This window comes from Ailuropoda melanoleuca, chromosome 2, assembly GCF_002007445.2.
Source record: "Ailuropoda melanoleuca isolate Jingjing chromosome 2, ASM200744v2, whole genome shotgun sequence".
NCBI classification, from domain to species: Eukaryota; Metazoa; Chordata; class Mammalia; order Carnivora; family Ursidae; genus Ailuropoda; species Ailuropoda melanoleuca.
The window spans coordinates 163,569,162-163,584,558 of NC_048219.1; the positions used below are offsets into that span (position 1 = coordinate 163,569,162).

Sequence of the window (15,397 nt, forward strand, 5' to 3'; positions counted from 1 at the left end):
TGACATGCAAACTTAACGGAAAAGTTTTTCAGTCTCAGGAGATTATGGGTTGTTTACAAATCAGAGACATGATGAGATTTATAATTTCAAGGGACAGAAAGAATGTAAAGAAAAAATTTAAGTACAGAAAAATTACGTTCGGATATCCTGATTTTTTAAATCATATCTACAAACATTTTGAGAAGAATAGGTGAGGTTTGGAGATTGGTAAAGTAATTGGGCTTTAACTTGTGTCTAGAGTTAACGGTACTGGTTTTGCAGAGATTTATCTAAAGAGGTGTTCCTAATTCCCCAAAGAACTGGATTTCAGCTTGAATATCAAGGGACGGGGCAGTATCTTTTTAAGTGCATTTGCTTCTTTATACCAGGGAGGGTTTTTAACTAGAATGGGAACCAAAAAATTTATGCCCTTGTAGAGTCTGTATAAAACATTTTAACAAAATCCTTTTGTCTGGGTACACAATTTAATGTTAGTTTCTATTAGACCCTGAATACTGGCCTTTTGCAGATCATCTGTAGGAAAAGGAGAAATATGTAGGCCTGGGAGAGATTTTGGTCATTGATTTCCTCAGAAGGATAGGTCATGAATATAGTCAAATAACATCTCAAACGACTCTCCAAACTCAGTAGAATCTTTTGAAAGCAGAGGTAAGAGGGCTTTATAGCCTGGAAGCTCTGCCATGGGGCGTCTGGAACACTCCTGCGGAGGACACTGTATATGAACGCCTGAGACTTGGCGGAGCCTGATTACAGAGCCTTGGAAGGTTGCAGCAAAGCGAGCCTTATTGCCAGTCTTGGGTGCTTTGGTTAAATTTATTTTCTGGCTTTCAGCATTGACATGAACAACCTGTATACTCTGAACCTAGAGATTAGGCCAGAGTGATCTGTGTCAATCTTGTAGGGAAAGGGGAGTTAAAACAGGCAGATGTGATCAGAGTTTCAGAAGAGGAACTTACATGGGATGGTCTGCGACATCTCTTTTTGTCTTAAGTCTAACTTCTTTAACCTTGTCCGTAAGGTTCACTGTTGTACTGATAAGATGACTGAGAACTCTTTATAATTTACATATTTTTGGAATACAGACAATTTAAAGGATCCAGCATCTGGCCATTGATGAGTAGGATCTATTCACAGTGACTCAAACCAATAATCTTCTTTCATTTGTTTCAGGTTTTTATTTAAATTCTAGTTAGTTAATATGGTGTAATAGTTTGAGCAGAATTAGTGATTCCTCACTCACATACAACACCCAGTGCTAATCACAACAAGCACCCTCCTTAATACCCATCCCATCCCCCGCCCGACTCCCCTCCAGCAACCCTTAGTTTGTTCTCTATAGTTAAGTCTCTTACAGTTTGCCTCCCTCTTTTTTTCTTCCTTCCCTTTGTTCATCTGTTTTGTTTCTTAAATTCCATATGAGTGATATCATATGGCATTTGTCTTTCTCTGCTGACTTATTTCGCTTGGCATAATACTTTAGCTCCACCCACATTGTTGCAAATGGCAAGATTTCATTCTTTTTGATGGCTGAGTAACATTCCATTGTGTATATATACACCACATCTTCTTTATCTTCATCAATCAATGGACACTTGGGCTCTTTCCATAATTTAGCTATTTATAATGGTGCTATAAACATCAGGGAGCATATGCCCCTTCGAATCAGTAATTTTATATCCTTTGGGTACATACCTGGTAGTGCAATTGCTGGGTCGTAGGGTAGTTCTACTTTTAACTTTTTGAGGGACCTACATACTGTTTTCCACAATGGCTGCACCAGTTTGCATTCCCACCAATAGTGTAAGGTGGTTAGGGTTCCCCTTTCTTCGCATTCTCACCAACATTTGTTGTTTCCTGTGTTGTTAATTTTAGCCATTCTGACAGATGTGAGGTGGTATCTCACCATAGTTTTTGATTTGTATTTCGCTGATGATGAGTGATGTTGAGAATCTTTTCATGTGTCTGTTGGCCGTTTGTATGTCTTCTTTGGAAAAGTGTCTATTCATGCCTTCTGCCCATTTCTTAACTGTATTATTTAAACCCATAGCCTTTTAATGACTTAACCAAAGACACAAGAGTTGTCCAGAGAGGGCACAGATGATGCAGCCCCCATGATCCAAAAGTTTACTCCCCAAATTAGTCTATGAAATCAAAGGCCTTCATCACATCAACGGTAAGGATGATCTCCATTTTCCCACAAAAACGTAAGATGCCTCCAGTCATAGACCTACTAATCTGTGACACCAAGTAGGCATTTTTGGAATGGGACTTTCTAGCACTATCAAGCCATGAAGGTTGAGACGACAAAAGTTCCTATGGGCTGGAACCTCTCATGATAAACACCCCTGAGAGCTGGCACAGCCAAAGAGAGAGAGGCTCAGTTCCCCGTCTATTCAACTGTTACCCCGCTAAGTGCCCTCTCTGGAGAGTGGAGCCCAAGGAGAATATTTTCATTGGTCACAAAGAAAGGCTCTTAAATTTTTCCTTTTCAGTGTCCTCACAGTTATACCTGAGCCTTGAGTCTCCCGAAGCCACAGCAACACGTCGGTGGGAAGTGCTACAGGATTAGCGGCTATGGACTGCTTAATGGCGTTCCGCGTTGCACAAAAGTTTTCTCGAGGTTGGAGGGTGACCTGTTGTCTATCTAACCCATTCTGTGGCCAACTGATCGTATCATGGGAGTCTTTTGAGGTGGTGAGTGCTCTAACAGCTTTTAAGTGCTCCGCCCATGCCCACCAATTTTGCAGTTTCGGCTTCCAAGATGTCCTTTAGCAACAGATGACAAACAACATAAAAGACACAGACAAAGGAAAACAAAGACCCTCTCTGGGAGGAATGGATTAGTAACCCAAGAGTTGCTTCGCCTAAGGAACTAGTTCCATGAATATTTTCCCCTGTTAACCTAGATTTAGAAAGACAGGAAAAGGACTACACCATTCTCGCTCCGTTGAACTCTGCAGGTAGAGAGGCTGACATGGTAAGAAATCTCACCTTGTGCCGGCAGTATGTAGGATGCCCCAGAACCTCTCAGCTAGAGCAGCGTCTGGGCGAGCAGTGTCAACTCTGCCAAGTGTTTGGGAGCGAAGAATTCCTGTCTCCTTCAAGGGTCCTTCTACCTAGACAAAGAATCAAACTGACGTGAGACAGATTAACAAGAGTAAATCAAATTCAATAGCATACGTATAGGGGAGCAAATGAGGTAGATATGTCACCCTGAATGAAGGAGAAGAGGGTAGGGCTCTGGGACTTCAGAGGAAAGGAATGTAATTCATGGGGCAATAAGGGGAGCAGATGTTTGGTAATTCGATGTTTGCCTTGCCATCCAGATGGGTCACTCAGATAAAACTGGTCTCTGCTAATAACCCTTATTCTGGGAAAGAACCCCAACTTTAGATTCTTCTGTGTAGGTAAGGGAGGGGCAAAAGTTTTTCTTGAGTCCACAGGGTCTTGACTGCCTTCAGCTCAAAATAATCTGCTTGCCAAAGTGGCCCCTTCATTCCTTTCCTGTGCTTCTGCTAAGGTTCGGCCCGTCTTATATCCCTGAGTAACAACTGAGCTGATGCTGTTTGTAGATGTTTCCAAGATGCATCTGTGGGTTATCCAACAGCTTGAATAGACCCTAGACATTTCAGACACTTGGACCGAAAGGGACACTTAACTGAGGACATGGAGCTCCCATTTTAGGAGCCCACAGAGTGATAGTGAATGCCATGTATATTGTGAAAGGTTGTGAATCTCATAAATTGGGGATGTAGAGAGAGAGAGAACCCAGCTGCTGGGATTCTCTTTGGAGAATCCACAGCCTGAATCATGATCTGTGGTCAGAGAGTTTATGCCTATTTACAGGGGTAGGTCTAGTATTTGTGATCAAATTAGTGACAGGCTGTGTCCACAGGGCAGCTCAGGAAGAGGAAATAAGGTAACACAGGGCTTGTTAACAATGCAGAGCCCGACTTTCTGTGAGGCCCAGAGACGCTGTTTTCCCGAGGCCTGCAGCGCCCAGGGACAGCCTGCATTCAACACGCTCCTGTGAAAGAACAGACGTAGAGTCCTTCACATAGAGCTAGCTTTTAAAAAATTTGTTAGACCACCCTTATTTTGAGAGACATCTATTACAAAATCATGTATCACCTTTAATACTGTTGCAAATTTTAACCTCTCCTTATATCTGCTTGCTTTTGAATACTGGCACACACATAAAAGATTAAACATTAAAAAAAAAATGAGGTCAACAAATTACATGAGAACTCTATACCATAGTCAAGCAAATTCTTTAAGCTGGTGGAATACTTAAAATTTTTATTTTCCTCTTCAATAACCCATAAAGCAGTCAGGTCCATCTCTTCATCAGGGAGAATATTAATTTACTGATACCAGAGAATGATGAACCAATAAAATGTACTTGATTCCTAAGGACGGATACTCCTTCAAGAAATCTGAAATGTCTTTACCATTCAATGTCAAAAGGCAAGACACTCTCTAATATGTACCACAGATATTTTGCCTGTTTCAGCGTGTGGAAACAAACTGAGCACCCTCCGAGGACATCTACGCCAGGGTTACCCGAGTGTGGTCATCAGACCAGCAGCATCAGCAAAATCTGGGGTTTGGTTAGAAATGCAAATGCTTAGTCTACATCCCTAAACAAACAGGTTCACCCCTAAAGCCTGGATTTTAATAAGCCTTCCAGTGATTCTGGCACACGCTCAAATTTGAAAGCCTCGAATCTGGACCAGTTCCTCTAATTAAATCAATTCAGAAGATATTCCTTGTATACCTCAAGAGGAGGAAGCAGTACCTCCAGCCCAGAAAAGATTTTAGCGGAGAAATTTTTTATCATGAGTATAGAACCTTAAGATGATGCTAGAATTGCTCTAGGTGCCACACAAAAATTAAAATTTTTAATGAATTTATAAACAGAGGTCTCCTTCCCCCTTTTCACTACATACAAACAAGAGGAAACAACTTTAGCCTGAAAGATGGAATAAGAAGCAGAGTTGCTTTTGTCCCAGAATGAGGTTCTGGAATAGGATCAGTCATCTGGAAAGCTGGTAAGAAAAGAACAGCTTGAGAGTGCAAAGGTAAAATGAGCACAGAATGTTATGAAAACATTTTCAAGAAGCCCACCCAGACAAGGGAATGGGGGTGTGCGGGTAGTAGTAAAAGGGAAGTCCGCTATTACGTCCTTAACTTGAGGGATTTCTCCTCCTTATCATGTTACCCCGTTCCATGGGCCTCGAGCCACACAGTGTTCTCTTCTTAAATGACAGAAAAAATAATGAAGGTGAGAGAGCTGTTTCACAGCATTAATGATCTCAACTGAACTGTCTGGCATTTATTATTTATAGTATTTCTCACACTAATTTTTGGCACAATAGCATGTTAGTCGATCGCATATCGTGGGCAGGAAAGGAGATTTTTGAATTTATTTCAGGCAAGCTAAAAAGTTCACACTGATTTATAAATGTACAATGGAATAAGATTCAATGAGCCTTGATGAGACAAAGCTGAAATAATTCAGAATCAGGAGCCTGAAATATTATAGGCAGTTTGTTCATCTCGGAAATCTCATCCTGTTATTTAAATTCCTCTAAGTTCATTAATCCCATTTAATAGCAGCTGATGCAAATCCACTTGGACTTTGGGGAGGAAACAAAATAATGGGCCATAATGCCTTTGTGCCACAGAAAATAATACAATTATTTTTACTTTGCAAGAGGTCACAATTGAAGAGTTTGAGATTTTGAGCTGCCATAACTACAAATTTAGCAAAAAAGTAGGCATTTAATGATAGAGTTCACTTCGGTGGTTTAGGTTTTATTTTGAATGTTTGTTTTGTCTTAAAAACACTAATGCTGAAATGTTGTCTCAAATCTTTATTTTCAAATCACTTATTATATTACCATAAATTATAGGGTGCAGCAAAGGCCAGATTTGAAGGAAAGCACACTTTACTGTCTCATTTTTCTATAAATAACATGACACTTTATGAAATAAGAATTATCATAAAAGTTTCTTTTTTCCTCCTATAACTCCAGTTGCTAGCGCTGAGCTAATGGCCTTCCTCCAAGTAGCTCAGTGGACTATTCCAAATATAGGCGCATAATGGGTAGAGGTTAACTGTAGGAAGTCTGAGAAAAACGGTAATCTATAATTTCACCACAATTACAATGTTTCCCTTAAATAATAGTGAAGTCCATGGGCTGAGTGCTAACAAATACCTTTTCAAGATGCTCTTATTACTTTCATTGTCTCCATGCTCGTGTACTCTCCCCAGACGCCATGAGAAGCGGCGAAAGACCTGGGGCTTTGACCCACAGAGGCGTAGAGGCTGTGGTTAACAAGCAAACAGAGGACCTCAGCCCGCGGCCCACCCTCCAGGGTGGAGCGCGCTGTTATCTAGGAGACCTGGCCGTGCCACATTTACAGCAAGCAAACCCAGCAAAATAACCAGGCCTCTGCCGAAACCCCTCAGGGGAGAAAATCGGGTTTGGCTCCATGGGGCTGGCCCATAGAAAACCTTTGTTTGTTTCAACAAAGAGGTAGGATAGCTAAAATCCCGCAAAGCGAGCCGCGTTTGGGTGTAAATCCTATTTTGTCTCTTCTACACCCTGCCTTTGAGAAAAGAACATCTATGAGTAGAACTCTCTCTTGGACAAAGAACCCCGTAAATCAGACAGACAGCTGTGTGGGAATATCCTCAATGCAACAGGCTTGGGACACACGTCCCAAGAATCAAAGCAGCATGGGAGCTGCACATTTAAAACGAATGGTCAGCAGAGACATGAGCATCTCTGAGATACGCTGTTCGCAGGCTTCAGGATCTCTGGTTATCTAATACCTTGGGAACAAAGAAAGGGCTGTCTGGGGGAAGAATTCTCCCAGGGATCAGGGACAGAGGGAACAGTAAAACACAAACTGTCCCGGCTGGATTTATTGGTATATTTCAGGAGAGTCCTCCTTCTGTCCCCACTGTCACACACTGTACTATTATGGATTGTGATTAGGGATGGGATCATGTGTTTTGCCAAGTTTAAAGCCCACACAAAATTGTAGGGTTAGAGTCTGGAACAAAACTCCAACTTCTTGGTGTGGAGTTTTTCTACTTATGGCAAAATGTGGCTTCCGGGAGGGTGAGTTAAGATGCCTCAAAGGGAAAAAATTCTTCCAAAGGAACATTTTGATAATTCAAGTGTAAATAAATATAAATCCAAAACACATTTTTAATTAAAGGGAAATTGCTTAGAAAAACATATTTATATCCACTCCCCTTCCGCATACACTCACTTGCAATCCTCTCCAAATAAAGTTCAAAAGGGGTAGCTCTGGAAAGGGAGGGTTTATAAACCCACACTCGATTGCCTCCTTGAGATAGTGTCTCGGAATCAAGCTTTTGAACACACGTAAGACTTACTAAAGTAATGCTAAAAAGGGTTGTTCTCAGTTCACAATAAATCATGTTTAAAAATAACTGCTTATGAGACTGACGTCGCTATGACCCCATGTTAAACATCTCTACAGGTTTGCACTTTTACCCTAAGACCCTGATCTCTCCACAATCAGGTTTTCCACTTCCTAACAAGTCCCTGTACTGTGAAAGCCACAAGTTGCGCTGCGTTTTCACCTGTTTCTCTTACCATTTCCTCACACCGACGCACTCCAATTACTGCATGTGAAATACGAAGATTTCGTTTTAGCTTTGTTCTTTCTTTTAAGCCCTTTCTCTTGTGGCTTTTGTGGTGTCTTATAATTATGTTTCATAAAATGCTTTCAGGCCTATCTTCTCCATATATAGATATATAAAAATATATATAATAAGCAACCATTCAGAAGAAGACAGGAACAATGGGAAAGAGAAAATATGAAAAGAAGTATTCAGTTACCCTCAAACAAGTGTACTATCTATGGTTTCGTAATTTTTCTTTAAACCCGGCTTCAAAAGGAAACCTAAAGACACTGATACAGACCCTCTTAAAGGGCCCGCACCAGCTGCTGACAAGGACAAGCAGAATTTAGTATTTGTTTCACTATTTATACAAGAAAGACCAAGGAAGTTCCGCTTGTGGAAACGAAGTAATTAAAAGAGCACATAAGAAGTTAGCCTTGAATTTTTCTTTCGATTGTGTTTTTTTACAATGTCCTTCTCCTAACCCCATAGAGATACTGGTCTCCTCCACTAGCTGAACTCAAGTGAAAGGGTGTGTCTTACTCATTTTGATATGTTCACTGTCTACCACTGACCTGCAACTTTCAGGAGGTGCCCAATAAAAGTTTACAAAATTTTGTGTGCATGTATGCACGGTCCTTATCTTTTGTCAAGTGACAGAAGAAATTTACCCTCTCTGCAATCCTCCATTGTGTCCAGGGCTGTTGTGAGCAAAAGAACGACAGACCTATGTCTACACCCCACTAGTCAAGCAGATGTGCACTTCCACAGAATGTAACTAAAATTTTAACTGAATATTTTGGAATCTAAATTAAGAGGCTGATAGTCACATTTACCATATCATTCATGATTGTTTTCTTACTGTTAAGAATATCATCTGTTTAAGACAAGATGCGTTTGAGGTATGATTTTGGTTTTAATTACTAATGGCACTTGCCAGTAATGAGTTTGTAGCATGCATTTAGAAACTAATGAAACAAATGCTTTTTTTCACCCCAGCTTGAAACCATGTGTAGTCGAAAGGTTAAAAAAAAAAAATCAATAAATAAGTTCTTTTTCATTTATCTGGACTATATATTGTGACTTTATTATTTTCATTTATATTTGAATCCTAAGATACTCAATAAAAGAACATTTTTCTCAATACAGTCTCAAAACTGTATTACCTGTCATTGAAAGAAACAAAAAATCAAAGGATTGTATAAGAAATCAGCTGAATTTTTATCCTAAATTTCAATCTGCCCTTTATTTGTGGTGGAAAGAGCTTTTTTTACTATTTTAAATAATATTTGGTATCAATTCGCAGAGATCTCAAGCTCCTACTTCTAGGGAAAAAAGAAAGCTATTTTTAGTTTTCTTTGCCATTCAATGCTTACCATCACACTAATCGAGAGATAATTTAGCAGTAACAATGAAGACTTATGATTCCTTTTTTCTTTAACTGAATTTCTTCTTTTCAAGTTAATGATTAAACACATTGAGTAGCATAAATTGGGGGAAAATGAGATTTCCCAGGCAATGAATGGCTTTCTGATAGGTTACAAATTTATTCTGAACAGATAAGCTACTGTATTTTCAACTGGACAATCAAAATATCATTTTACTTCAAAGGAAAGGGAGCAATAATTGAATGCCTTGACTCACTCCATATTTATGGCTATTTTCCCATTACAGAATACAGTTGGATATAGTTTTATATGCCTGTGAACTGAACATGTTTCTTCTGCACATGGAACTTACTATATGAAGAGGGGTATTGTATGGTAGACAAAACGAGAGGCACGTAAGAATCAGGTCAGTGGCAATAATCCATTCTTGCTAAGTATTCAGTTGCCCTCTCAACAGACTAAAGACTATCTTGGGTTATATTTTCTTAGAATCACCTCCTTTGCCCCTCTGTAGTTTAAATAGCCACATATTTGTATTTAAGGGCAGCTTATTTTTCATTAAAGAGGTCGAGGAATATGGCAATATACATACTTGTAACACCAGTTCTAAAGATGTGAATGACAACCCAAAGTTGAACAAAAAATAAATTAAGAACTTGATAACACAACGAAATGGCAGCCAAATTTGTTACATTAGTGAACACAGATGCCTTGGAGGAAACCTGAAAGGGGAGTGAACAAACATGGAAACCTGCTGTGAGTCTGTCCCTCCATCACGTCTAGTAAACCTCAAACCAAGAGCAGTGAGGGCACACAAACGGATGCCAGTGTAGACACAGGGGGTTAATTTTTCCAGTTAGCACAGATTTACCTAAAACCAGGATTTGGCTAACCGCATTATTATTTAACTTTTATCAAATGCCAATGATCCACTTTATCATGAATGAAACATCAGCTGGCCTTGATGAATCCTACACATTTTCATGTAAAGGGGAAACCTCAGACCTCTAACACTGGGGTAAGAACCAAGCTGATACTCTTCTTCAAATGTGAGGCATGAGGTCCTTGTCCAGAGTTCTCCCTGAATCTATGATTAAATAAGCCAAACCGCACTCCTGCCAAACCTTATTGGTGTGTATTGTAGGTACCATAACTTTCTTAGGTTTGTTCTTATGTGTTTTTAAGATAGGGTGGTATTACTCCAAAGGAATTAAAAATCAGAAACTATCAATATTCACTTTGATATACAAAAGGCAGGTCTAGAAGAGTGTCAGAGGAACAGTTCGTCATTTCATGTGACATTTATTGGGATAATACATACTATAAGTGACAAGACGTAGTTCTTGGCCTCACTCACAATCTAGCGGCGGGGTGGGGGGAGATGCTGGGGTACAAATATGTAAAAGAGAGCTGTGCTGCACTTCCACAGGAGGAGGGGAACTGCATATTCCAGTACCCCAGTGGGTAGAGTGGAGTGAGATTAAGGAGAGGAAATTCTTGCTCAAGGAGGAATGTGGTTGAGCTGAGTCTTAAAAGACTAATGAAAATTAGCCTGTCCAAGGACTGGAGGTAGAGTGTTCAAGGAGGGGGAAATGACAGAGAAGTGAAGTAATAGAAACGAAGGAGACATCAGGGCAACTTGCCCAAAGTGTGGTAGGCTGGGCAGGCTGGGAGTGGTCCCAGGTGAGGCTGGAGCAACGAGGGCATTTCCGGAGGACTGTGTAGCTGGCTTCAGGATTTACACTGATGGTCCCAGGGGCCTTTCGGACACTTCAAAGTAGGTGAGTGCCGTGATCAGTTTTACATTAAAATTTTTTTTTTGCTGGCACCCTGTAGAGGATATTTGGAATAACTGGGCAGGAGTGACTGGTGTTTTAACTGATTCTGAGATACCACTGTGGTTTCTCCCTCCAGGTCGGATTCCTAAACAGAGGTTACACTGTTTGAGGTCTTTGACAAAATATGGACCACTGCCATGCCTTACTGGAATGCTTCCTCACTCAGCCAGTGGGCTTATAGGGAAGGCACCAGAAACATAACTGTTCCAGAAAGTCAAAGCAAAGCAGATCATGTTTTCTTCTTCAGAGCATGGCCCCATCAGATGCTATTTGGCAAGTCACTTTGCTTCCCATTTCACCATAAAAATCATTGCCACAGTTCTACTCTTGGGACTTATTAACTCTTTCTTTGACGTTAACAGATCGGCAGTCATCGAGGCCCCTGTTCCGCAGGCTTATCATGCCCAGCAGCTCTTAGTAATACTCATCTTATCACACGCCGCGCACTGTGATAAGCACGTGCACACGTTACTCTATCAAACCCTCCAACGACCGTACAAGGTAGATGCCATCATTATCATCATACTCATCATCATATCCCCATTTTGCATAGAAGAAATGGAGGCTTAAAGAAGTTATGTGATTTGCTCCAAGGCAACACCGGAAGTGGCAGGGCCCGGATAGGAACCCAGAGCTGTTTTATACCAAAGTCTGTACCCTCAATAATTTCTATATCCTGCTGTTGGCATCAGTTTTCACTAGAATGTTTTTAACTCCTTTTAAAAGTATTTCTTTTTAGCTGCTGACATACTTCCCTTCAAATGAAAATATTTTAGCATCTTCAGTGGCACTTTTTAAATGAACTCTTTATAGTTTTTAGAAGTCTCTCTCTTGTTTTACTGCAACTTTGGTTTTATTTGTATTTTAAATCCAGATCTTTTTTCCTGTGGAATCCACACAGGCCACTCTTGGGACTTCCTTACGTTGCAGCAGAGGCTAAAAATGGAAAATTCAGGGTCCTTAACTGGACTCTGGCTTTATAATTGCCTCTGTGGTGCTCTCACCACATTCCCAGATGTGCCGGAGAGACAGAGGGTAGTCAGGGAAGTGAAATGTGAAAATAAGGCTAAGCAAACAGTTTGCCCAACAGATGTTAACCCAATTCATAATTTAAAAGTTCCTATTTTTGTTCACCACTTAGACAATGGACATTTTAATTTCTCCTCCAAACACCGCCTGCGACTTAGGTTCAGAAAGCTAAAGTCATCAATATTTCCATCAAACATTTTTCCTAGTCATAGGTCAAAGAAACAAAAGTATGTTTTCTTTTTATTTGAAGCATAGCATTACTATGAAACCTTGTTAGGACTTAAACAATCTGTTTAAATATGTCTTTGCTAATATGATTACCAGGACTAGATTTAATCAAAGTTGAGTAACTTATTGTTGCTGCACAAATCCTATTGGAAAAGCAATACCCAGGAGGTACATTTACCTAATTTTAAATAGAATAATTGAAATTAACTATAACCAATCAGCACGTTTTTCTCCCAATCATTCTCTCTTCAGAGTAACCTTCGTCCTTAGGTGGAATTGAGGCGTTAAAGAAACCCGGTTGATTCAGTAAAGCAGTAGTGTCCCCCTACTGAGCTATGCTGGCAGAGCATTTCCATCTGCTACAGTCAGCAGAGGAAAAGAATCATCTCTAAAATATATTTGACAAATTACTTATCTGGCAGAATTGGGTTTAAAAATGCGAGTTTCCTAATCTCTTGTGTTACACTCCAACCACAAGAAAGTTGCACCCCCTTGCCTCCCACACGTTGGATCCCACGACCCCTGGACCACAAGTCCCACAGACAGAACCAGCGCCTGGGCACAGGAAGATCAGACTGACATGCAGCTGGTAAGAAGGTTGGTGGCAAAAGTCAAGTACATATCGGAGCAGCTAAAATAACGGCAAGCCCAGCCCTTGTGGTAGAACCGTCAGTAAACAGAGGACAAAGGCATGGGGACAACAACAAAGAAAAGAAAACCCCTGAGAAAATCTAGAATCATCAAATGTTAGGTGAAAGCTCGGGATAATGACAGAACATTCTTTCAAAGAGACAAGTTTCTTTTTTGATCTTGTATTAGTACTTGTAGACTTCCACACTTTCTCTTCTCCCCCTTGGTGATCTAATCGTTTCTCATAGGTCAAAATTCTACACTTCGACACTCGTAGGCCTCTACCTAGAGAGGACTGACCCAGGAGAAGCAAGAGGCTGGCGGAGAGCCTCATCATCGTCATGAGTGGGTGTACAAAAAAGCAGCAGGATGAAGGTGATGAAGATGCTGATTTAAAGGCATTTTATGGAATTACAGGATCAGAGACCTGGACCTGACCATAGAGACTAAATCCCCACAGTTTTCCATTTCACAGGGGAAAGGAAAACAGTAACAACAAGGAGGAATCCGATTATTTTCACTGCACTACCTTAGGTTCAGTATTTCAGTTCTAGAATCCCTATTGTCCTCCTTTTGGATATGTGAGTCCCCCAGCTACATCACAGGCACTGAGGGGGTCTGAACACTTACAAGAGTTGGGGCAACATATATGTTTGGCAGAATCACATTTAAAAACTTCAACTTTAAAATGTTTCTTTCAATCATATTAAATTTATATTTTCCATTATTTTTCCCTGGGAAATTGTCGCTTACTTCCCAATGGAAAGACCTTGGCTTTGTAATAATTTGTATCTTGTCCATTTTTAAATCTTGGTTTCCTTCAAATGAAAACCACACTGAGATGCCACCTTAACGCCAGTTAGAATGGCAAAAATGAACAAGGCAAGAAACAACAAATGTTGGAGAGGATGTGGAGAAAGGGGAACACTCTCACACTGCTGGTGGGAATGCAAGTTGGCGCAGCCACTTTGGAAAACAGTGTGGAGGTCCCTCAAAAAGTTAAAAATTGAGCTATCCTATGACCCAGCAATTGCATTACTGGGTATTTACCCCAAAGATACAGATGTAGTGAGGAGAAGGGCCATATGCACCCCAATGTTCATAGCAGCATTGTCCACAATAGCTAAATTGTGGAAGGAGCCGAGATGCCCTTCAACAGATGACTGGATTAAGAAGCTGTGGTCCATATATACAATGGAATATTCCTCAGCCATCAGAAAGAACGATTACCCAACATTTGCAGCAACATGGATGGGACTGGAGAAGATTATGCTAAGTGAAATAAGTCAAGCAGAGAAAGACAATTATCATATGGTTTCACTCATTTATGGAACATAAGAAATAGCAGGGAGATCAGTAGGAGAAGGAAGGGAAGAATGAAGGGGGTAAACAGAAGGGGGAATGAACCACGAGAGACTAGGGACAGGCTGGTGATGGGTATTAAGGAGGGCACATATTGCATGGAGAACTGGGTGTTATACACAAACAATGAATCATGGAACACTACATCAAAATTAATGATGCACTGTATGGTGACTAACATAATAAAAAATTAAAAAATAAATCTTGGTTTCCCACAAGTCTGTGAGTATGAATGTAATTTTTCCCCTCCCATTTTGAACTTCTGGTGGATCACAAATTACAAGGAGACATATGAGGAAGCTGAGGAGTTTCTAATAAGTTATAGCATAAGTAACTTTTGTTACTAAAGCAATAAGAACAGAGATTTTACTAAAGTTGCTTTGTAACCACAAAAATCTTACGGAGGTAAATATTCTAACATCGACTTCTACTTGCAACATGTATGGACTTAAATGTCTGTGAAAATGAAGCCAAGTAAATAATTTTGTTGTATATACTATGTATCAGTTGTTATATATTTTTATTATGTACTATAAATTATATATTATAAACATATATAGAAACTAACTAGAATAAAAAATATTGTAGATCTTTTTCTGATCATTTTTAAGCTTTAAAACTATCTCATTATGATAACTTTGAATCCTGTATTAAAATGTACTTTGAAAACCCAGTAATTTTTTGATGCCCCCTCAGTAGTTTTTTGTTTTTGTTTTTTTTAACTTTATGGCATTTTTCTAATGATACCAATGGGAAGAAAGGTAATACCCTATATAACCGAATAGATGGAAAGATTTTTCATACCAAACCCACTTGCTTGCTCACCAACGTCCTTGGACTAAGGGGAAAAAAAATTCTAACTTGGCCCTCCTTCGTACGAGGGAACCCAGGGCAAACTTTCATCCCCACAAAGAGTGACATATTCCAGAAACCAAAAACAAATAAACAAACAAAAAGGTTCAGTAGAAGGAGTGAACATGCTGTTTTCCTGCTGACTTGGGGCTAGGCGGTCACTGAGCTGAGGAGGGAAAAATGGGCAGCTCAGTGCAAGAAAGGGGCGCGCATAGTCAACAAACAAGCCACATGATTAGAGACTTTGTTACTAATTACAATTAAATTGAAAAATAAACAGTTTCCTTTTGACTGGAGGATCTTGTGTCTGAAGGACAAAGGCTGTCCTGAAGGATGGTCCTTTCATATTGGTATTAATTTAGCGACACAGACTTTTAAACAATAAGGCCTATGTTCACAATGAA

The 15,397-nt window shown here is 40.0% G+C and overlaps 1 long non-coding RNA gene across 1 annotated transcript; it reads left to right on the plus strand.

Moving 5' to 3' along the window:
* The first annotated feature begins 2,609 nt into the window (after positions 1-2,609).
* Positions 2,610-11,542, plus strand: LOC117795016. Its single transcript, XR_002142022.2, has 3 exons — positions 2,610-2,694; positions 9,341-9,460; positions 10,969-11,542. It is a non-coding gene; the product is annotated as an uncharacterized LOC117795016 (long non-coding RNA).
* The last annotated feature ends 3,855 nt before the right edge of the window (positions 11,543-15,397 follow it).